Source organism: Malania oleifera, chromosome 4 (assembly GCF_029873635.1).
Source record: "Malania oleifera isolate guangnan ecotype guangnan chromosome 4, ASM2987363v1, whole genome shotgun sequence".
In the NCBI taxonomy this organism is placed as follows: Eukaryota; Viridiplantae; Streptophyta; class Magnoliopsida; order Santalales; family Ximeniaceae; genus Malania; species Malania oleifera.
In genome coordinates this window covers 121,208,015-121,233,432 of record NC_080420.1, presented here as the reverse complement: position 1 = coordinate 121,233,432, position 25,418 = coordinate 121,208,015, and the positions used below count along the sequence as shown (strand labels likewise).

Sequence of the window (25,418 nt, the reverse complement as noted above, 5' to 3'; positions counted from 1 at the left end):
CCATGCACGGGTGATCTCTCATCAGACATAGGGAACCAGCCGAAGGCATTAGCACTACCTTCGTCCCCCTTAGGAACTCCATTCCCAAAATGACTGGAAAGTCATCCAATGGCACCGTTGTGAAATTCACATTACCTTCCCACTACCCAAGCTTCATAGTAACTTGCTTGGTTACTTCCAGAGTAGGTTAGGCTACATAACTAACTGCTTTCATGCGCCCTGTATCCTTCTCTAAGGATAAGTTGAGTCTCCAAGCTTATGGTTGCGAAACAAAGTTATGGGTAGCCTCGGTATCCACCATAGTGTGGGTACTATTCCCATTGATTCTCAAGTCCACAAACATTAGCTCTCTGGCTCGTGTAACATTTGGAGCTTTAGCCAGATTTTCCAATGCGCTCACATGTCGCATTACACCCATCCTCGAGGTATCATCCTCTTTCCCATCGTCTTCCATTGCTTGTTCTGCAATGGAAGCCTCTAAAGCATTAAGTGTTTCTTTGTGAGGGCACTTTCAAACTCTATGAGGACCTCGACACAAGTAACACTCAAGTTTACCCTTTCCCTTAGGTGTGTTGAACCCTCAAGACGACGGAGCTTCCTTTGAGATTGATGCATTATAGTCGGCACCCCCATTCTTGTGTTTGCTTCTCTTGAAAGAATTTCCATTGTTTCCCTCTCCACCAAACCCTTTGGACGAAGCCGTATTCTCCCCAGCATAGTCAGTCAAGCATTCTATAGTAGCTTGTGCAGTAGACAAGTCTTGAACTCTTTGTCTATGAAGTTCAGTTCTTGCCCACGGTTTCATCCCCTCTAGAAAATAGAACAACTTCTCCTTCTTCGACATATCTCTTATATCCAACATCAAAGTAGAAAATTGTTTCATGTATTCCCTGATTGACTCAATATGCTTGAGGTCTCTCAGCTTTTTCCTTGCATTATACTCAACATTCTCAGGAAAGAATTGGGCCTTGAGCTCCTTCTTCAAGTCTACCCAACTATAAATTACATAGCTTCCATTTTCAATGTCATTGTACTTAGCACATCACCACAGTTTGGCGACACCAACCAAGTACATGGTTACTGTAACGTCCTCAAAATTCTATCCATTTTTTTATATATATACAATAAACATTCCTACGCATCGGAAACATAAATCATATAACCATTATACATAAACTATACAATACCAGAATCCAGAACATACAGACCATACAAAAATGCCCCTCTAGTATCATCTATCCCAAAAACATACACAACTCTGTCAAAACTCACCCTATAACCAGGGTGATCTGAGCTACACTCTATCCGCGAGCCTGATCTGCTCGCCTAACTGGCTCACCTGAAAAATGTTAAAGTAATGGGGTGAGTCGGCGCTCAGTAAGTGGAAATATGCTATTACTAGTGTGTAGCAACTAAGTTAAGGATACTTTTAAAATAATGACTGAACTGTAATGCAATAAATCATCTATAAATCATATCTTTCAAGCATATCTTTCTTTCTCTATTTAAAACATACTGTATCATCTGTTTTCTACTTTTCATAATGATGATATATCATACTATACTCATCATATACTGTAAAACTATATACATACATATAACTATGTTGTATCCCTAGGACTTTGTCTGTCATGATTTACCCCTCATGATAGGGTTGTGCGGCCCAAAGGCGGGACTCTATCTGGTTGGCCCTCCAGATAAGTCAATATACTTTACACTACCTCAGCCCGGCCAAACTGCATCCTCTCCTAGGCGCGGGACTGGCTGCTACCTCGTCTAACCGACCCCCTCTACCCAGCATACTGGAGAGCTGCATCCTCTCCGAGCACGGTTAGACGGTACCCACACACTATCTGAGATATGTGGTTGCACTCTATCTGAATATAGCAATGGTACCGTGCTCTGTAAACTGTATCTATACTGTGTCTGTTTATAATCTTTCCTCAGGGATCTGATACTATATACATATATACATTTATATTCTTTTACTGTTTTCTTCATCATGTTTCCAAAATTACCATAACTCTATCTTTCTGGGTTGTAATACTGTAATCTCCATATACTGTATCCGTAGCATCTTGATGCTACCACTGTATATCTGTCTGCGTACTTTGTACATATACTCTGTCTGTATATTCTGTATATTATGGTAATAGGAAACATGGAATACTATAACTCTGTATTACTGTTCTGTGTAAAGCTGTAACATAGAATACTGATCTGAGTATCTGTATACATGTATATGTGTATATATATATATCTGTTTCATGAAACTATTCATATAAAAGCTGTATATGCATGTACATTTCTCTGTGAATATAAATCAATATATGCATATCCTATGTAAACCCACATACTGGAAAAAAACTATATAAGCTGTATATACTGTTATTAACTATGTACTCAGTATAATATGATACATCACAAAACTATATAAATTCTTTATCACATGAAAATCTACTCAGACCACACTAGCATTTAACTCATATTTTGTATAAATTAAATAATAAGCTGATATGAATATATGTCTATAAAATCTCTGAAAACTTTATAAAAATTCAAAGCATAGCATATTTCCCTTACCTCAACTTTGAAAAGGCCCTATAAAAATCTGGCTCTATACCCGCAAGATTCCTAATCCAACATCCTAAAAACGCAATCCCCCAGAACAAAATATCAGTATTTCATCGCTTACGTCATTTCTTATAACTACCATAAGGCCAAAAATTGGATAAAAGACCTTACCCTAAATTTGGGATGAAATTCAACTTCGTTTTCCTGATGATTCGCTCCAGCAGACTTATAGAGAATTCCGCCAAGAGCGTCGTGGTAGTTTTGGATCGTCGATCTGGCGACTGGTGGGTCCAGAATCGAAGAGAGAAGGGAGAGGGAGACGTAGAGAGAGAGAGGAGAAAGAGGGAGACGTAGAGAAAGAGAGGAGAGAGAGAGAGAGAGAGGTGTTGGTAAATGGATAAAAATCCTGATTTTCCTTTATTTATACTGCTAGATTCGTCGACGAGACACCTCACCTGGTCGACGAGTCCTTCATTAATTTTGTCGACGAAGCCCTATATTCGTCGACAAAATTCAAGCTGCCCCAGAACTCCTCTCGATATTTTCTCGTTGACGAGACGTAGTTTCGTCGACGAATTCTCTTCTGTACTCGTCGATAATGCCCTGTATTCATCGATGAGTTTCCTTATGTACTCGTCGACGAAATCTACTGCCTCCTTCTGTTCTTGTTTCCATTTTTTCTCCTCTCTTTAATATTTGAATATCAATATTTTCTAGGTCGTTACAGTTACAGTATTCACTTTCACCTGTTCTGAGGCCATCCTTACAGCACGAAAATATTGTTCCATATCAAATAAGAAGTTCTTTAACTCCTTGGCATCCCGGGCACCCCCATACGTCCTGGGTTCCGGTACCTTGGTCTTGCTAACTCGCAGAGTGTTGGAGTTCCTCATAGCAAGAACCATTAGATTCACCTTTTCATCTAGATCAGCCATCCGAGACTCCAAAGTTTCAACAGTGTGGTGAAAGTCCTCTGACATTTCACTTGTCAAACTTGCTTGATGTTGGTGTGATCCCATCACTTCATCAACAAGTCCCCTCAGTTGGGCCATCTCGTTGGCCATAATGTTGGTTGTTTCTTCAACCTGCGCTTCCAGCGCACTGATTCTTTCAGCATTGTTTGGTGTCGTGGTTACTTACCAAAGCTTTCCAAATCCTACAACAAAGGTAACTGAATTCTCGTAGCAATTGAGTGTTGGCTTTGATACCAAGTGTCATGGTCCGACTATTTTCACACCTTTGTGAAGGTCCATGCAGTGCTAGCTAAAGCACATCTGCTTAACTAACTAACCTATCGTTTACCATCATTCATCCATGAAACACTTTAATTAACATTCACTCAAATAGCAGCGGAAACAGTAATCAATTCATGAAAGTCGTGGCAAGCAAGCAGTTAACATTGAAGCAAACGTAATTCATTAACAACACCTCCGCTGACATTGTGTGCTTAGCTAAGGAGGCAAGTAGGCTAAACACGTTGACAAAAGCTAGTGAGTTTTACAATGACTGATGAACACTCACCCTCCCCTAAAGAGCTTTCTAGGTTATTCTCACTCTGGCACTAAGAAACATCAAAGTGACCGAGGAGTCTTACTACTTTATTTGGCATACAATGAAATAAATACTGGAAAATAATCATACACTAGTATTTAGATGATGAAAACTCATCCCAAACACATGAGGCAAGCGGTCACGGGCAAGCATAATGCCCTAAACAAGCTTAGCTAGTGACACATTGCTAGACAGCTTAAATATAATCCTAGGGTTTTATTTTTTTTGGATTTATGAAGTTGGTTTGGCTAGAAAATGATTATATAAGATGTATAACATTACAAACATTAAAATATCAAGATTAGCATATAACCAAGGTGTTATTTTCTTAAAGATTATTGAAATTAATGACTGAGAGAGTGAAATCATTTTAATAGTTAAATTTTGGGGCTAACATATTAAAGGCTAAAAGTCTAACACTGAGATATTATAATTTGACTTAAGAGGATAATCGACTCACTAAAGCGCATTGGTATGCCCCAAGTAGTATATTACTTCTTTTATGGCTAATGGTGAGGTTTTTTTTTTTTTTTTTAATTGAATTATGTCTTTAGAATATTTGGTTTGGACAATCTTTGGAGCTTGATTTATTAGATTTCAACTCATGTATGATTAATCATGGCTACGGTATGAGGATGTTTCGGGGACAAAAAAATTAAAATAGAAATGAAAAGCTCGCACACAAATAACAAAAAAGAAAAATAGAAAGAGCTCATGAACAAAAAAAAAAAAAATATTACTCAATAATTTAATTCACTCTCAAGATCTATTTTGAGTTGAAAAAAAAAAAAAACTAGACACATTATTGAGCAATGTAGTCTTGGGGGTTTGAATGTAGAAAGAAATTTTTATAATAAAAAACCTATCAAGCAACAATCTTAGATTGCGATGCCTTTTAGTGTTATTAGAGTTTATACTTAGATTTTACTTCTTCTTCTTCTTCTTCTTTTGTAGAGAGGGCACAAGGTATTAAAATGAATAATTTTTTTATTTTCTAAATAATATGGAGTAGTTTATAAAAATATTGATAAAGGCGCTACATGTGAAAAAAACAATCTAGTAAAAAGTTTATTTTATATTAGAAATTATAATATGATGTTGAAAATTTAAAAACACATATTTAAACATCTAAATATGTATGTAAATGGAGTGAAATGAATTGATGAGTTGTAAATCAGTTCATGGCTTGCTAATGGTTGACTAATGCAAAATTCAAATATGCAAATAAAAAATCTTTTTGTTTTTCTTGTAAAAAAAACTTACAAAAATATTATATAGATTCATGTCTTTCTCAATAGACCTATGAATTTAAAAGAGGAATTCCCAAGATACTATGAGATTTTCTTATAAATGATTTTTATAAATTAAAGAAATGTTGGGTCTTTGTTTGAATTTTCCTTTCTTTTTTGAGAAGGCTTTTTTTTTTTAATTAGGTAGTAAATGATGTAGTACAAAAAATGTATTAAATATTTATTTGTATTAAATATTATTTTTATTATTTCTTTTTTATTAAAAATTTGAATTAATAGTAATTAGGAAAAATATGTTTTTTTTTACCCGGAGACTCCAGTCACCATCGCACCACATTGGATGCCCAAGTGCGGCACAAAACACGAGGGATGTTTAACAGACCCCACCACCAACATCATGTTAATATCTTGAGTATGATTTTAGGAGCAACGGACTCGACCATGTGTTAGACAAGGTCCTCACCTTACCACTTGAACAACCCCAATTATCATTTTGCAAATGGCAAAAATCAACACTCCAATAAAAGAAATGTTAAAAAAGCAATAAAAACTTTAAAATAAATTTGGAAGGGGCCGCGCGAACGCAGGCCCCGCTACCACAAATTATGACGTACACTCTCCCACTTGGGGAGATGTTAGGTGAGCGCACCTCCTAAGTGCAATGGAGGCCACACACCTAGGCTATGAGCCTTCTTGATCACTCAAAGACCCCGTCCAGGTAAGTATGTTGCATTTTTAGCTCTCTCGCCTTTTTATAGGTTTAGACGGATATTTATTTTCTTCACTCTTTCGATGTGGGTCAAAACAGGATGACAAATACCACCATTGCATTCCTAATTAGGCAGCTTAGTTATAATATTGGAGTCTTTACTTTTTAAAATTTACAAAGTTGGTCAGCCAAGAAAAAAGACAAAGATATAATAAGCAGCAATATTGTCACAATTGCTTCCAAGATGCATTTCTTTATTAGCATACTAGTCCTCCAATTCCAAATATTTTGATTGCTCCAATGTGCACACTTTCTTTTTCTTTTTGTTTTTATTTTTCCTATGTTTTATTCTTTCGATTTTACTTAGAGTTCTAAATTTTAAAACTTAAATTTAGATTTACATCAATTTCAATAAAAATATACTATGATTTACACAAGAAAATTAATTATGCAAATTAGTAGATTGTGTAGGCGAAAAATCCATGTCCTATATGGGCTGTGAGGGAAGCACATTAGTTACCACATTTCAGCTATTGTTATTTTTATGTTAAGGTTGGGGTTGGGCATTGTCTTTTGGCATATTAATATTTCTTTTGTACGTAAAATACAGACATTCTTAGTTGAGAGATTCATTAATGAAAGCACGATAAATGGTTGCATTAGTTTGGGGAAGAAGTATAAAACCAATGGTATAATCCAATTCCTGATTCTATCAATCAAGAGGCTATGCAACTACTGCAACTACAATATGCGTTAAACTTTTTTGATAATAAAAGGTTTTCATAATATTATGTTTGAATCGTACTCTCAAGAAGCATGGCATGCTCTGTAAGAAAACGAGCATATACATCACCTTTTAGCCTTAATATTGGACATTCAAGTTCGTCTTCAAAGAAAACAAGATTCTTACTTTTGACAAGTCATTCGTTAGGATGATCAATACAACATCTTTTCAAAATTTGATGCTTATCAAGACGCCTCCTCTGTTCACTAGAATTCTTCACTGCTCGGATCCTTTGAATCTGTTGTAGATCGATGGATGCAACATTAGTTTGATGAGGATTTAGTTTTTCTTTTTATTTTTTCCTTTATATAATAATAATAATAATAATAATAATAATAATAATAATAATAATAATAATAATAATAATAATAAATGATATACCCCAAATATATCACCTACTCTAAAGAGAAGGCATGTGCCCAACATTAATTGGGGAAATCACCTACAAAGTCAATCGCTTGACCAGAGCCATTGACGCTAGCCATATATGGACCGGAGTTATCCACGCCTCGTGCTACAATGATTAGAGTGATTCACGCCAAGTGCTATAAATGACAGATCTACCAGGGTCAAACTTGGCAAGTATAAAAGGGGTATTATGAAGAGGCTAAGGTATCTCTTATTCTAAACCCATATTTACTATTGCTTACAACCTTTCTGAAGCAATCCCTTACTTAGGCATCGGAGTAATCCCCTGGAGTATACCCTAGGTTCTCCAAGCCACGTTTGTTTTCATCCTTTTCAAGTGATCTGGATCGGAAAGCTCGTCGGAGATCAAATCGACATTTTTGGCAGCAACAGTTGGCGTCGTCTGTGAGAATGCTTCTAAAAGGTTTTAAATTTTTGATCCTCGATACCTACATCATGACAACAACCACCAATTCCAGATCCGACCCTGCTGTGGGTGATCAATCACACTAGTCCGTTCATTCTATACCCGAAGACCATTCGAGAGTGACAATGGAGGAATCCCTTTTCTTCCAAAGGAGAATGGAAGCCTCCCAAAAGAAGATAGAGGACATGTTCAATATGCTCTTACAGCAAATGAGTGATGGAAAACTTACCCCCTGCCAACAGTTGGTTGATCTTGACTCACAGAAGAAAGCGGAAGACCCGAAGGAGAGTAATGGAAAAACCAACCCCACAAGAAAGGTGGAGGACTCGAACAGCGTGGGAGTCCATGAATAATGATCGAACAAACTAGAGGAGAGGATCAAGAAGATTGACCAAATAGAAAAGATTATGAAGGAGGCTCGTTCCAACCTGTCCTGTAGGGAGACCTCGTTGAAGTCTTCAGATCCACCTTTCATCAAAGAAGTGATGGAGGTCTCGTTACCAAGTAAGTTCAAAATGCCTACCTTAGAAAGGTATGAAGGCTTGACCGACCCGATTGATCAAATGGATACCTTTAAGGTGTTAATACAACTACAAGGCGCACCAGATGCTATCATGTGTTGTGCGTTTGCCGCCACCCTTAAAGGGAAGGCCAGGGCATGGTACCAAACCCTAAAACCCGGATCCATCAAATCCTTCTCTAAGATGGAATAACAATTTTCCAGACACTTCATCAGCTGCCGCAAGATGGCAAAGACCTTAGCCCATCTGTTGAACCTAGTCCAAGGAGAAAAGGAAACGTTGAAAAAATTCATACATCGCTTTGTCACTACTACCTTAGAGATTTGCAACTTGGATCATAGGGTAGTATTGGCAGCCCTAACCATGGCCCTCCATGTAACGACCCGAAAAATAATGGTATTTAAATAATAAAGAGAGAGAGAAATTGAATCAATTACAGAAGGAGGCAGTCAACTTCGTCGACGAGGGTACAACAGGACCTCATTGACAAAGGCGAGCTTCGTCGACGAGAAAATACCGAGAGAGGAATTTAGGCTACTCTAAATTTCGTTGACCAAGGGTAAGGTTCGTCGATGAAATTACTTAAGAACTCATTGACGAGATAACATGGCTCGTCAACGAATCCTGCAGTATAAATAGCCCTAAACTCATTTTAATCACAAAAAAATCACGCCGCTCTCTTCTTTCTCTCTCTCCTACGACCTCTCCCTCTTCTTCCTTAGATTTCAGCCCCGTCAGTCGCCAGATCGACGATCTGAGGCAGCCACGATGCTTTTGGCGAAGTTCTCTACAAGTCTGCTGGAACAGATTATTGGTGGGACTGAGTTGGATTTCATCCCAAATTCAGGGTAAGGCCTTTTAGTCAATTTTTGGCCTTCTGACAGTTGTAGGAAATGATGTAGGCAAAGAAATATTGATATTTTGTTATGGGATTTATGATTTTCAGGGTGTTGAGTGGAGAATCCTACGGGTGTAGGACCCGTCACAGTAGGGGGATTTTAGCAGGAATTAGGTAAGAGAAATATGCTATGCTAGGAAAATTTTACTATGTTTCAGTATAAATTATACGTTTTTATCGTATGATTATTCACGATAGAAAATTGTACAGTTTATTATTTATGTATAATATGTTTAAAACTTCTATGTGGCTTGAGGATATGGGTATAGTAAAGAAACATGTTTTATAGTATTTTCAGGATATGATTTACAGAATACACAACCAGTGGTTATGTTTTAAAGTAATTACAGTAATACTGTTAATCAATTTTCAGTACCATGACTTACAGATTACAGTTCAGTTCAGAGATACAGATGATACAGTTAGAGTTTATTTCATTGTCATGATATATACAGTTATTACAGAATCATGGTAAACACTAGTGTATATAGAAATATATTATATAGTATCAGACCCTGTTGGACCATACAGTTACAGAGCACAGTACTGTAGCTACATACAGTTTACAGAGTGCAACCACCTATTCAGATAATACGTGGTAGTAGGTCGATCGTATAGTGCTCTAGACGTGGACAGGCTCCCCATTAGATATGGGTTCAGGAGGGAAAATCAGACCGAGGGAGCATAGTGGTTTACCCTGATCGGCTAACCAGGGTAGATCCTGCCTACGGGCCACACAATCCTGCCATGAAGGGTTAAATCATGACACACAGTTATCCACAGGGAAGTTTTCAGTTATTATTATGTATATACAGATTTACAGAGACAAAGAATATACTTATGTACATTAGAAGTATTTTAAATGGTACCCTAAAATACTGATATGTTAAGCAACATGGAAATGGTGGTGGTTTCTATTACTTGTATTGTACTTACAGATCCAATTATACATGATTTTATAGAAACAGATTTTCATAATATTGTAACTCATCTGCCACACACTAGCAATAGTATATTTCGTCTTACTGAGCATTGGCTCATCCCAATTACTTTAACATTTTTCAAGTGATCTAGGTAGGCGAGCAGACCAAGCTCACAGATAGAGGGCTACAGTACTGCCCTGTCAATAGATAGTGAGTATGTTTTTGGAGTATTTTTGTATAGCCCCAGCCCAGTTGAGGGTATCTTGGGGAAATAGTCGTACATGTATATTTTTGGGAAATAGTTTAGCACTCTGGTATTGTATAAAATTATATGTGGTTATGTTTATTCGATTTCTGCTTCTCGTTGCTTAGGTTGATGTTTGGGTTTAATCCAGTATGGTATCAAAGCATGTTAAATGTTTTAGTATATATATATATATATAAACCAGTTAAATAGCAGGTCGTTACACTCCAACCTGGGGACTTCTTGTACTCCTTGGGGAAAAGGCCTCAAGTCGACATTGGGGAACTAATGGCACGGGCACAGAAGTGTATCAATCTGGAAGAAGTAATGGACACAAGGAGAGACTGAGTTGATTTGAAAAGAAAGAGCTCGAGGAATATGGGGGTTAGAACATAGAAGTAAGTTCTAGTCCTACACTCCCCTAAACTTCTCACGAACCAATGCCCTAGGGGGCTCTTACCTAATCTAGTATGCCCAAAAAGGAAATTGTTCCATGAAATTGCATCTGTATTAGTTATATGTTCGGATATTTTATAAGCCTTTATTAAATTATCGGATTTTGCGTACATATCTACAAAGCATTCTCTGTCACATTATTCAATTACAGCCCAAAATATGAACACACCTCATTAGGCGAATGAAGAACGGCCTAACTAACAAGCAACACTCGTGAGACTAGAAGACTACCCAACAAATGAGCACAGCTCATTAGGCAAAAACGGCCCAACTGACAAGCAATACTCATGAGGCCAGAAGACTGCCCAACAAATGAGCACAACTCATTAGGCAAAAAAAGCCCAACTGACGAGCAATGCTCGTAAGGCCAGACGACTGCCCAACAAATGAGCACAACTCACTAGGCAAAAATGGCCCAACTGACAGGCAATGCTCGTGAGGCCAGACGATTGCCCAACAAATAAACACAGCTCACTAGGCAAAAATTGTAATGCCCCAAACCCAAAACTAAGGTCCGAAGTATTATTTAAAATATATCTCTGATACCACCTTGTGACGCCCCGAACCCGCCAAGTAGGGCTCGGGTGCCACGTGTTCCATTACCTGTATATGATATTCTCACATCAATCACGCAGCTAAAATAATAACAACTCCTCAATAATATACCAAAATTTCTACATATCTATAATCTCAAAAGGTATTCTCCAACATCCAGTATTCACAAACATATATACATCTCAGAAAACTTAAATATAATACAACCCCAAAATATACAACTCAAAAATATAACCAAAGTTTATACCCTCTCTTTTTCAAAAACGCTATGCCAAGCCCCGAGCTCACTGAGCTCGATCACGCGATCCTCATGAAAAAGATAAAATTCCATATCGGGTGAGACACATCTCAGTAAGTTAGAATAGATTAACACCAGTGTGTGGCTAACATGAGGTTTGTGTACAACTATATAATCATCATTTATAAAAGTATCACAGTTATGAAACTATTCTCTGTCCCTACTCACACACATGTAGCATATTTTACCAATGAGAGTTCCTAAGGATTGGGGTGATTACTCACCCATACAAATAGCACCCCTCTACTCTGATACCTTATGCAACTTATAGCTATAACTGAAGCATATCAAGGCACTTGCCTTACTCAGTAAGCCTTCAGGTGATTCGTTTATCTCGTACACAAACACATTCACACAAATTTTTACTGGCAGAAGTTTTCGAGAATAGGAAAGATTACCCGCCAATACAAGTAGCTTCCCTCTGCAATAATACGTTATGCAGCCCAGTATGGCTACATCAGATACTAATCAAGGCACTCGCTTTTCTTAGCAAGCCCTCGGGCGGAGTGTATACTTCGCCCCAAATAAATATAATACTATAATATATAATACATATTTACTTTACTCTGTGTCTGTTATCTCTGTATTACTCATCTTTTCATGTTCTTAGTATTTCAAATCTCATAATTCACTTTCACATTTCGCATTACTCTGATTTCATGCACGTGAATCTCACTTCCACATTTCATATCATCCACATTTCACATTCACATTTCGCATTACTCTGATTTCATGCTACTCTGTATTCACATCTGCATTCACATGTTTTGTTCTCATATTATTCATTGGTTAAATTAAACAATTATGCATTTAGAACTCACTACCAGATGGATAATCACTGTCATGTTTTCCCCCATGATGGGTTATACGGCCCGAAGGCTGAACTTAACCCTGGTCGAGCCACCAAAGTTAAATCAAAAAACAACCTCTTTATTCTGTAAGTCAAATTGGCTATCCCATACTAGTCCGAATTCCAGGGGGAACTCTACCCTATATAGCACAATCGATCATCTCATCTCCACACTCTCTACGAGACATGTGGGTGCACTAATCTCAACCAAAAATTACACACAACAGTACTGTGCCTCACTATGGTCCATCGGAGTTCTCAAATTATACATTGCAATTTAACATTCACATTCAACTCTAATTAACAATACACATGCAAATAATTCAAGTACATTTCAGTATTTCCAACATATCATACACACACACACACACACACACACACACACACACACACATATATATATATATATATATATATATCACAACTCAACTCGGTATTTTCATTTTACTCATGCCACAATTTCAAATAATAAGCATAATTATATATCATTAAAATAGTAAGTCAACCCTTTTTCATCATCCATTTTATTGAAGATACACATCAAATTATCTTCATAATTTCCAGAAAACAAATTACTTTAATCATTCCATTTTCACAAATAATAACTATAGCCTTAGGCTCAAGAATCACAGTTCAAATGGTTGGCTTTTCTTTTAAAACTTACCTGATAATCATATACATTTATAAACACATATATTTTCTATTTAAACTGGTAAATTAATAAAAACTATTAGCTTAATCTATTTCCCTTACTTGGTTTCCTCATTACGCCCGTAGGGACCCCAAACTGATGCCTGCGGCGCTCACCCGAACCCGGATTCAATAACCCTAGTTCAATCAAATCAATCATAAATAAAATACTATTTTGACATTTCCTAAGCCCATAAATTCTAAATAAACAATTAAACTCTCTAAAATAACTAATTTTCTTAATTCCCTAAATCTCACCCTCGCTTTGGAATGGTGCCTAGGACCCCCAAATTGAAAATTTGCTCTAACCAAAATGACGTTGATCGAGACTAGGACCCCGTGAATGTGCCCGATCATCGATTTAACTGAAGATTTAAGGACAAATTGAGGAAAGAGAGAAAGTATACATTACCCTAGGAGTGGGCCTACATCACTCCTACGACAAATCAACTCTAATAGGAATGTCGGTAGCGGAGATAGGAACCTAGCGGTATCTTCTATTTTCCGATCGTCGAGTATTTACCAAGAAAATGAGGTGAGAGAGGAGGTAGTATGAGGAGAGGGATGAGAAGGGACAGAGACTGAGAGAGGCACAGGTCCTCTGCAATTCAAATGGAAATGAAAAGCTTCTTCCAAAAGCTTAACTAACTAACATATATATACTTTAACTAATTTATATTATAATAACCTTACATATATATATATATATATATATATATATATCTTTATTCCATTTTTTTTTTCATACTATTCCTTTTATTTGTTTATTTAATTAATTAATTTAATAATATTTAATTATTTAATTTATTAATAACAATAATAATAATTTTTTTCAAGTTACTAGAAAAATGGCCCAATTGATGGGCAACACTCATGAAAAACAGTTCGGCAAGAATTTTCACGAAGAGCAGCTTGGTAAGAATTGCCCACGAAGAGCAGCTCGGCAAGAATTGCCCACGAAGAGCAGCTCATCAAGAATTGCCCACGAAAAGCAGCTCGACAAGAATTGCTACAAAAAGCAGCTCGGCAAGAATTGTACACAAAGAGCAGTTCGCCAAGAATTTCCCAAGAAGAACAACTCGTCAAGAATTGCCCACAAAGAGCAGCTTGGTAAAAATAGCTCGGCGAAAATTGCCACGAAGAATAGCTCAGCAAGAATTGCCCACGAAAAGCAGTAAAAACAGCTCCAAAAGAATTGCCCACGAAGAGCAGCTCAATAAGAATTGCCATGAAAAGTAGCTCGGTAAGAATACTCACGAAGAGCAGCTCGGCAAAAATGCCCACAAAGAGCAGCTCAGCAAGAACTCCAAATGAAAAGCAGCTTGGTAAGAATCACCATGAAGAGCAGCTCGGTAGCTTGGCAAGAATGCCCATGAGGAGCAACTCGGCAGCTCAGCAGAATTCTCATAAGAAGGAGCTCGACTGCTCGGCAAGAATGCCCATAAAGAACAACTCGATAAAAATGCCCATGAGAAGCAGCTTAGCAGCTTGACAGAATTCCCATGAGAAGTAGCTCGACAGCTCGACAAGAATGCCCATAAAGAGCAGCTTGGCAGTTCGGCAAGAATGCCTCACGAAGAGCAGTTCGGTGACTTGACACAAATGCCCCATGAAGAACTTTTCGGCACGAATGCCCCACAATGAGCTGCTCGGCACAAATGCCTTATGGAGACCTACTTAGCACAAAATGCTCGACGAGGACCTGCTCGGTACCATCAGCTCATGTGAGGCGAAAACTCGGCTTGGCATGACTCGCACATAGAAGCATTGGCTCGAATGAGTCGGCATGTTAGTACATTCGGCTCGACAAGCCACACCCAAATCCAGCTCGATAAATCAGCTCGGCAAAGCCGTGTATGCCTCCACCTAGGCTCGGACTAGCTGACTCCCCCTTGAGTTCGACTTGGCAAAGTCAAGAGCACCACAAGATCAACTTGGGTAAGCCAAGCACGCCCTAAATCGAGCTTAGCAACTTTCGAACTTTAGAAACATGGTTCAAAACTTTGAAAATAAGGAGGAGGGGCAACTGATATATCCCAAATATATCACCTACGCTAAAGAAAAGACACGTGCCCAACATTAATGGGGGAAATCACCTACAAAGCTAATCGCTTGACCAGAGCCATTGACGCCAGCCATATATGGACCGAAGTGATCCATGCCCCGCGCTATAATGATCGGAGTGATCCATGCTAAGCGTTATAAATGACAAATCTACCAGGATCAAACTTGACCAATATAAAAAGGGTACTGCGGAGATGCTAAGGTATCTCTCATTCTAAAATCATCTTTACTGTTTCTTATAACCTCTCTGGAGCAATCTCTTACTTAGGCATCAGAGTGATCTCCCGGAGTACATCTCGGGTCCTCCAAGCCACGTTTGTTTTCATCCTTTTCAGGTGATCCGGATCAAAAAGCTCGCCGGAAGTCAGATCAACATTTTTGACAACAGCAGTAAGTTTATTTAATTGAATAATGTCTTTAGAATATTTGGTTTGGACAATCTTTGGAGCTTGATTTATTAATATTTCTTTACAAAAAGATATGACTCAATAATTTAATTCACTCTCAAGATCTTTTTTGTGCATTTCTTGAATTTAAAAAATAATAATAATTTGACACATTATTGAGCAATGTTGTCTTAGGGGTTTTAAATTCAAAAAGAAATTTATATGGCAAAAAGCCTAACAAACAACAATCTAAGATTGCCATGAAGGTTGGAGGTTGAACATTTTATTTGAGTCTATACTTAGATTTTGCGTTTTTTTTTTTTTTTTTTCTAGGGAGGGCATAAAATATTAAATGATTCATTTTTTATTTTATAATTAATATGGAATGGTTTATAAAAGTATTTATAAAGGCGCTACATGTGAAAAAATAAATATACAAGTAAACGCAATGGAATGGATTGATGAGTTGTCAATCAGTTCATCGCTTGATGGTTGACTAATACAAAATTTGAATGTGCAAATTTGAAAGTATTTTTTTAAAAAAAAAAATTATAAAATAATTATTCAAATTCATGTCTTTCTCAATATCTGTATGAGATTCTCTCAATAATGATTTTTGTAAATTAAAGAAAGGTTGAGTCTTTGTTTGAATTTTCCTTTTATTTTTTTTGAGAAGGCCTTTTTTTATTAGGTAGTAAATGATGTAATGCACAGAAATTATTTAATATTTATTTTATTTTATCTTATTTAAGATGTCATCAATTAGTTTCACGTGCTTGTATCAAATATTATTTTTATTATTTCTTTTTTACACATTTAAATCAATATGAATTAGGAAAAATCCATTATTAAGATTAACATTTTCCAAACGACAAGAAACAATCCTCAACTAAAAGAAATGTTACAAAAATAATAAAAGTGTTAAAATAAATTTGAAAGGGGCCGCGCGAACGCAGGCCCCCACTATCACAAATTATGACGTACACTCTCCCACTTGGGGAGATGTTAGGCGAGCGCACCTCCTAAGTGCAATGGAGGCCACACACCTAGGCCATGAGTCTTCTTGATCACTCAAAGATCCCGTCCAGGTAAGTATGTTATTGCTTTAGTTGTCTGACCTTTTTATAGCTTCAGATGCATTTTTTTTTTTCTTTGTTCTTTCGATGTGGGACAAAATAGGATGACAAATACCAACATTCCATTCCTAATTAGGTACCTTAGATATGATATCAGAGTCTTTAACTTTTTAGATTTATTTAGTCTTTCAAGAAAAAAGGCAAAGATATAATAATCAGCATTGCCACAATTGCTTCCAAGATGCATTTCTTTATTAGCATACTTGTCCCCCAATTCCAAATATTTTGATTGCTCCAATGTGCACACTTTCTTTTTGTTTTTGTTTTTATTTTTCCTATTTTTTATTCTTTCGATTTTACTTAGAGTTCTAAACTTTAAATCTTAAATTTAGATTTACATTAGTTTTAATAAAAATATACTATGATTTTATAATTTATTTTATTCAAGTTTATATCAAAATATGAAATTTAAACCCCTAAACGCAAGAAAATTAATTATATAAAATTAGCAGATTGTGTAGGCAAAAAATTCATGTTCTATATGGGTTATGAGGTAAGTTCATCATTTACCACGTCTCAGCTATCATTAATTTTATGTTAAGGTTGGGGCTAGGCATTGTCTTTCGACGTATTAATATTTCTATGATTTGAAAAAATATAAACGTTTTTGGAGAGAGAGAGAGAGAGAGAGAGAGAGAGAGAGAGAGTCATTAATGAAAGAAATATAATGGTTACTGTAGTTTGGGGAAGAACTATAGAACCATGGCATAAGCCTATTCCCTAGACTATCCCTCAAGAGGCTATGCAACTATTGCAACTACCGCAACCTCAATGTGCATTAAACTTTTCCGATAATAAAAGATTTTCATAACATCATTCTTGAATCGTACTCTCAAGAAACGTTGCATGCTCTATAAGAAAAAAAGCATATACATCACCTTCATTTAGCCTTAATATTGAATATTCAAGCCTGTCTTGAAAGAAAACAAGCTTCTCATTACGATTATGCTTAGTGGCAACCATATTGGTATCCAATTATTTGCTTATTTTATCTTCATCCATCACTTATCAATTGGCATATTTAGGTTTACCTCAATAATAAAAATCCTTACACACACACACACACACACACATACAACAATATTTTCAGGTTTTAACAGAGAAAGAATGGATAAAAATGAAAAATTGAATTGACATTTTGAAAAAATTAAATGAGAAATTTGACTCCATTCTATTCATGTGCATCAAACATGCAATAATTATTATAGTTAATCATACTTAGCGAGGAACACTCTTAAATCAGAAATCAATTCCTACTTGCTCCATAACAACAAGGTGGTGAAGCAGAGCAAGAGCCCTCGTTGTCTAGATTGCTAGGCAGGATTCCTTAGACAACTTGAAATTTTTAGAGGAAAATTGAGAAGGGGCTGCGCGAACGCAAGCCCCTACTACCACAAATTATGACGCACACTCTCCCACTTGAGGAAATGTTAGGTAGGCGCCCCTCCCAAGTGCAATGGAAGTCACACACCTAGGCCATGAGTTTGCATGATCACTCATAGACCTCGTCCAGGTAAGTATTTTGCATATTTGGCTATTTGCCCATTTTAAAGCTCCACACTTGCTTCTCTTCTTCTAGCTTCTTCCAATGTGGGATAGAAAAAACCTAACAAATTTCTTTGACTGCGTTCTTTAGTTGGCCAATCATGTTTTTAATTTGCTTTCCTAATTTGATATAACATAACCATTTCATTACAAAAAAATTTTAAAAATCATTTTAACTATTATCATGAACATACTGACTTGTGTCAAAGATAAATTACCCTTATCCAGATCGTTGTGACAACCTAAATACACATATTTAATTTTAAACATCTAAATATGTATGTAAATGTGATGAAATGAATTGATTAATTGTCAATCAGTTGATCGCTTGTTAATGGTTGACTAATACAAAATTTGAATATGCAAATATGAAATTCTTTTTTTTTTAACTTAAAATATAAATTCTCAAGAATTATAGTGAGATTCTCTTATAAATGATTTTTGTAAATTAAAGAAATATTGGCTCTTTGTTTGAATTTTCCTTTTCGTTTTGAGAAGGTTCTTTTTTTCTTTGTTAGGTAGTAAATGATGCAATACAAAAAAAGTATTCAATATTTATTTTTATTTTGTCTTATTTAAGATGTCATCAATTAGTTTCATGTGCATGTATCAAATATAATTTTTATTATTTCTTTCTTACACATTTAAATCAATATAAATCAAGAAAAATACATTATTAAGATTAACTATCACGACCCCATTTTTCCTTCCCACAATTATCACAATATTACATATATTCACAATATTCTAGAATATTACATTTGTACCATTGCATAGCCCGCAAAAGCAAAAATAAACCTTCCAAACATTTTACATACCAGAGTACTACCTCACAACCATTACCATACAATTTCTCGAAAACCATGTTGTAATCCAAAATTACCAAAAATGTTTATATATACACAGATTCATACCAGCACTTACCCTAACTGTATTATTTACACCCCGACCTTGAGCTCCTAGGCTTGATTTCCTGACGGTCCTAAAAAGTTGAAATATTTATTGGAGCGAGACACCTCTTAGTAAGACGGAATAAATTATAATCAGTATGTGGCAAATGAGTTTTTATGTAAGCAAATATATCCATTAATTAACTTTAGATGAAATTGCATTCAAAATCTGTACTCACATCTATAGAACTGAAAATAAATACTTTTCTCAAAACCATGCTTTGGCTTTATAAATTTCTCCATGTGCGTAAATCATCTTATATGCATAAAAGAACATCTCTGAATGGACAATCATATAACGTCATGTATTAATTCCACATGATCGGGTTGTGCGTTCCAAAGACTAGACTTAACATTGACTGGTCTACCACTAGGTTAAGTCAATGTAATATATGTTTGTAGTTCGATTTTCCTACTGCAATCTAGTCCGGACTCCAGGGGCGGTCCACAACATTGCGCAAGTCAAATCGACAATTTACCACCTACACTTTCCATAACAGTGTGGCTGCACTAACAATTCCACTAACTACGGTACTGTGCTCTCAACATATCTGGTCCATTAGAATTCTTAAATCATATAATGTAATTTATATAATATTATATAATAACAATATAACAACTTTCTCATATCCTACCAACGTTATATTGCAATTTACATAATATTATATAATAACAATATAATAACCTCATCATATACTGCCAACGTTATATTACAATTTTCATGATAAAAACAGTAGCATGATCTCATTTTCACAATTCCACAGTATTCTCAAAATTTTCATTGATCAGTATAAAACCACATTCTCTGTATACAATCATAACTCATTATAAAATCCATACTCAGTATAAAATCACATTTATGTATGAAATCATAATTTCACTGTATAATATCATAAAAGGGATTCCAACCGATTTAATTCTGCAATTATAACAAATTGTTCTCATGCCACACAATTTAAATGTTTATACCATAATATAATAAATTGCTTGGGGAAAATATATTTTACGGGAAACAAATGTCTAATCATCTCCATAATTTTATTTAACTCACAATATACATTTTTCAGGAAAACGGGAGATGATTACCCAATTCACTTTGGTTTTTCCCAAATACATATATAATAACAAAAAAAAAAAAACATCATTTCCATATGCCTGAATAATTCAGAAAACTCGATATAATCAAATTACTGCAGTTTGATTTAATTCCAAAATGTTTTCAAAAAATATGATATAATCAAATCCCGATAATTTAATTTAGTTCAGGCATATTTTAATTAACATAAAACTAATTAAATTCACATACTTAAATTTAATCGAAAGTATTTTAAAATAAACTGACATAATCTATTTCCCTTACTTTACCCCAGGAATGGTGCCTACGATGCCCAAACTACGAAATCTCCCCGATTAAAATGTTTGTGGCTGAAATCGGAACCCAGAGATATTTTTTGTTCTTCAATTGACACACATTTACTAAGAAAATTAAGGGGAGAGAGAGAGAGAGAGAGAGAGTGTGTGTGTTTGAGGAGAGAGAGAGACGGTGAGAGAGAGAGAGAGAGAGAGAGCTGGAGTGAGCGTAGAGAGAGGGGGGTCTCCGATTTAATTTGAATCTGAATATATATATATATATATATATATATATAATAATATTATATTATTTTATTATTATTTTATTTTATTTTATAATTATTATTTAATTAAATTATTTATTTATTTATTTATTTTTGAATCACTACATTAACATTTTGCAAATGACAAAAACCAATCCTCCACTCAAAAGAGATGTTAAGAAGCAATAAAAGTTTTAAATAAATTTGGAAGGGGCGTGCGAACATAGGCCCCCATTATCACAAATTATGACGTACACTCTCCCACTTGGGGAGATGTTAAGCGAGCGCATCTCCTAAGTGCAATGGAGACCACACACCTAGGCTATGAGCCTTCATGATCACTTACTGACCTCGTCCTGTTGTTGCCTTTACTTTTTATAACTTCATATTCTTCTTTTCTCTCTCTCTGTGACAAAAGAGTACACATGTACCAACATTGCATTGCATGATAGCTTAAATATAATACTGGGGTTTTTATTTTTTTTGGATTTATCAAGTTGGTCTGGCTAGAAAAAAGATTATATAAGATATATAATGTTGCAAACATTAAAATATCAAGATTAGCATATAACAAAGGTGTTATTTTCTTAAAGATTACTGATATTAATGATTGAGAGAATGAATTCATTTTAATAGTTAAAGTTTGAGACTTATATATTAAAGGCTAACGCTAACATATTATTATTTGAATTGAGAGGATAATTGACTTACTATAGCGCATTGACATATCCAAGTAGTATATTACTTTTTCTATGACTAATGGTGAGTTTTTTTAAAATTGAATTATGTCTTTAGAATATTTGGTTTGGACAATATTTGGAGCTTGATTTATTAGATTTCAACTCAGGTATGACTAATCATGGCTACAGTATGAGGATGTTTCAGATTCATGTCTTTCTCAATAAACCTATGTATTTAAAAGAGAAATTTCCAGATGTACAGTATGAAATTCTCTTATAAATAGTTTTTATAAATTAAAGAAATGTTGGGTCTTTGTTTGAATTTTTCTTTCTTTTTTGAGAAGGCATTTTTCTTTTATTAGGTAGTAATTGATGTAATATAAAAAAAATATTCAATATTTATTTGTATCAAATATTATTTTTATTATTTCTTCTTTATTACACATTTGAATTAATAGCAATTAGGAAAAAATGCAAAAATTGCAGCATTAAGATTAACATTTTGCAAATGACAAAACACAATCCCCAACTCAAATGGATCTTAAGAAAACAACAAAAGTTTTAAAATAGATTTGAAAGGGGCTGCGCGAACGCAGGCCCCACTACCACAAATTATGACGTACACTCTCCCACCTGGGGAGATGTTAGGCAAGCACACCTCCTGAGTGCAATGGAGGCCGCACACCTAGACCATGAGCCTTCTTGATCACTCATAGACCCCATCCAGGTAAGTATGTTGCATCTTTAGCTGTCTTGCATTTTTATAGCTTCAGATGCATATTTTTTTTTTTTTGTTCTTTCAATGTGGGACAGGATGACAAATACCAACATTACATTCCTAATTAGGCAGCTTAGTGATAATATTGGTCTTTGTTTTTTTAGATTTATTAAGTTAGTCTGCCAAGAAAAAAAAAGATATAATAATATAAGCATTGCCACAATTGCTTCCAAGAAGCATTTCTTTATTAGCATACTTGTCCACCAATTCCAAATATTTTGATTGCTCCTATTGAGAATTAACAACAAATTCCTAAAACATGTGAGAAACAAAATAGAAAAAGAATACACGCCAAAAAAAAATTAATCACACGCACAAGACAGTATTTACATGATTCGGTAATTTTACCTACGTCTGCAGAGTTGCAAGAATTTCACTATTATCAGGAAGAAAATACAGAGTGTGGCGGTGCAATACTCTCTCTCTCTCTCTCTCTCGCTCTCTCGCGAAGTATGACGGCTTAACCTAATCACCCAAAAAACAATTGTTTTATATGCTGCGCAAAGGGTTCCAAATGGGCTACAAAACGTGCCTAAAAAATTTTCTCGGGGGCTTAACCTAATCACCCAAAAAACAATAGCTCCATGGACTAAACCTTAGGATAGAAATCTATCATTAAAGAAAAGTCAGGTCATCATTTAGATCAAACGCAATTAGTCTCCACAAAGCCCAACAGCTCCAATGTGCACACTTTCTTTTTGATTTTTTTTTTCCCCTATTTTTTTATTTTTTGATAGAACTTAGAGGTTAAAATCTTAAATATTAAATTTATATTCACATTAAATTTAATAAAAATATACTATGATTTTACAATTTATTTTATTCAAGTTTATATAAATTTAAATTTAAATTCAAATTATAAAATTGAAACCCCTAAACATATGAAAATTAATTATATAAATTAATAGATTGTGTAGGTGAAAAATTCATGTCTTATATGGGCTATGAGGTAAGTTCACTAGTTATTATTTTCATGTTATGGTTGGGGTTGGGCATTGTCTTTGGCATATTAATATTTCTATTGTATGAAAAATACAAACATTCTTAGTTGAGAGTCATTAATGAAAGCACAATAAACCATGGGGAAGAAGTATAAAACCCATGGTATAATCTAATTTTCAAGACTATCCCTCAAAAGGCTATATATGCAATTATTGCAACTACAATGTGCGTTAAACTTTTTTGATGATAAAAGGTTTTCATAATATCATTTTTAAACCGTACTCTCTGAAGAAGCATGGCATGCTCTGTAAGAAAAAGAGCATATCCATTGCCTTTATTTAGCCTTAATATTGAATACTCAAGTTTGTTTTCAAAGAAAACAAGTTTCTCACCGTTGGCATGTCATTTGTTAGGATGATCAATACACCTTTTAGTCTTTTGCTCATAGGAACACAATGAAATTAGGAGGTTTAACATTTTATTTGAGTCTATACTTAGATTTTGCATTTTTTTATTTTATAAAAATATTAAAATGATCCATTTTTAGTTTATAAAAATATTTATAAAGGTGCTACATGTGAAAAAAAAAAATATATGCATGTAAATGCGATGGAATGAATTGATGAGTTGTCAATCAGTTCTTCGCTTATTAATGATCGACCAATACAAAATATGAATGTATAAATTCGAAAGTCTTTTTAAAAAAAAAAAATTCATGTCTTTCTCATTAGACCTATCTATTCAATAGAGAAATTCAAAAGATCTATAGTATGAGATGCACTCATAAATGATTTTTGTAAATTAAAGAAATGCTGAGACATTCCTTGAATTTTTCTTTCTTTTTTGAGAACACTGTCAGCAATTGGTTTCATGTGCTTGTATGAAAAGAGATGTTTAGAAAGTAATAAAAGTTTTAAAATAAATTTGGAAGGGGCCGCGCGAACGCAGGCCCCCACTATCACAAATTATGACGTACACTCTCCCACTTGGGGAGATGTTAGGCGAGCGCACCTCCTGAGTGCAATGGAGGCCACACACCTAGGCCATGAGCCTTCTTGATCACTCAAAGACCCCGTCCAGGTAAGTATGTTGCATTCATAGCTATCTGGCCTTTTTATAGCTTTAGACGCATATTTCTTTTCTTCATTCTTTCGATGTGGGACAAAACAAGATGACAAATACCACCATTGCATTCCTAATTAGGCAGCTTAGTTATAATATTGGAGTCTTCACTTTTTTAGATTTATTAAGTTGGTCTGCCAAGAAAAAAGACAAATATATAATAATCAGCATTGCCACAATTGCTTCCAAGATGCATTTCTTTATTAGCATACTTGTCCCCCAATTCCAAATATTTTGATTGCCCCAATGTGCACACTTACTTCTTATTTTATTTTTTTCCCTATTTTTTATTTTCCAATTGAACTTAAAGTTCCAAATTTCAAATCTTAAATTTAGATTTACATTAATTTCAATAAAAATATACTATGATTTTATAATTTATTTTATTCAAGTTTATATCAAAATATGAAATTTAAACCCCTAAACGCAAGAAAATTAATTATACAAAATTAGCAGATTGTGTAGCGAAAAATTCATGTTCTACATGGGTTATGAGGTAAATTCATCACTTACCACGTTTCAGTTATCGTTAATTTCATGATAATGTTGGGTTTAGGCATTGTCTTTTGGCATATTAATATTCCTATGATTTGAAAAAATATAAACGTTCTTGGCTCAGGAGAGTGAGAGAGAGAGTCATTAATGAAAGCATTATAGTGGTAACATATGTTTGGGGAAGAAGCGTAGAACCATGGCGTAATTATATTCCAAAGACTATCCCTGAAGAGGCTATACAACTACTCCAACTACAATGTGCATTCAACTTTTCCGATAATAAAAGGTTTTCATAATATCTTTCTTGAATCGTACTCTCAAGAAGCATAGCATGCCATGTAAGAGAACAAGAGCATATACATCACCTTCATTTAGCCTTAAGATTTAATATTCAAGCCTGTATTGAAAGAAAACAAGCTTCTCATCACAATTATGCTTAGTGGCAAGTGTATTGGTTTCCAATTATTTGCTTATTTTATCTTCATCCATCTCTTATCAATTGGCATATTTAGGTTTACCTTAATAACAAAAATCCTTAAATATATATACAGCAATAGTTTCAAGTTTTA

The 25,418-nt window shown here is 35.0% G+C and overlaps 6 non-coding genes across 6 annotated transcripts; all 6 read right to left on the bottom strand.

Annotated features, from left to right (window-relative positions):
• Positions 1-5,941: 5,941 nt before the first annotated feature.
• LOC131154696 (U1 spliceosomal RNA) lies at positions 5,942-6,101 on the bottom strand. Its single transcript, XR_009136611.1, has one exon. It is a non-coding gene; the product is annotated as a U1 spliceosomal RNA (small nuclear RNA).
• A 10,422-nt stretch (positions 6,102-16,523) lies between these two features.
• On the bottom strand, positions 16,524-16,684 carry LOC131154684 (U1 spliceosomal RNA). The gene has a single exon (XR_009136600.1). It is a non-coding gene; the product is annotated as a U1 spliceosomal RNA (small nuclear RNA).
• Positions 16,685-18,084: 1,400 nt separating this feature from the next.
• On the bottom strand, positions 18,085-18,245 carry LOC131154673 (U1 spliceosomal RNA). The gene has a single exon (XR_009136589.1). It is a non-coding gene; the product is annotated as a U1 spliceosomal RNA (small nuclear RNA).
• Positions 18,246-21,040: 2,795 nt separating this feature from the next.
• On the bottom strand, positions 21,041-21,197 carry LOC131154722 (U1 spliceosomal RNA). The gene has a single exon (XR_009136635.1). It is a non-coding gene; the product is annotated as a U1 spliceosomal RNA (small nuclear RNA).
• An 890-nt stretch (positions 21,198-22,087) lies between these two features.
• Positions 22,088-22,247, bottom strand: LOC131154707 (U1 spliceosomal RNA). Its single transcript, XR_009136622.1, has one exon. It is a non-coding gene; the product is annotated as a U1 spliceosomal RNA (small nuclear RNA).
• A 1,912-nt stretch (positions 22,248-24,159) lies between these two features.
• On the bottom strand, positions 24,160-24,320 carry LOC131154662 (U1 spliceosomal RNA). Its single transcript, XR_009136578.1, has one exon. It is a non-coding gene; the product is annotated as a U1 spliceosomal RNA (small nuclear RNA).
• Positions 24,321-25,418: the final 1,098 nt, after the last annotated feature.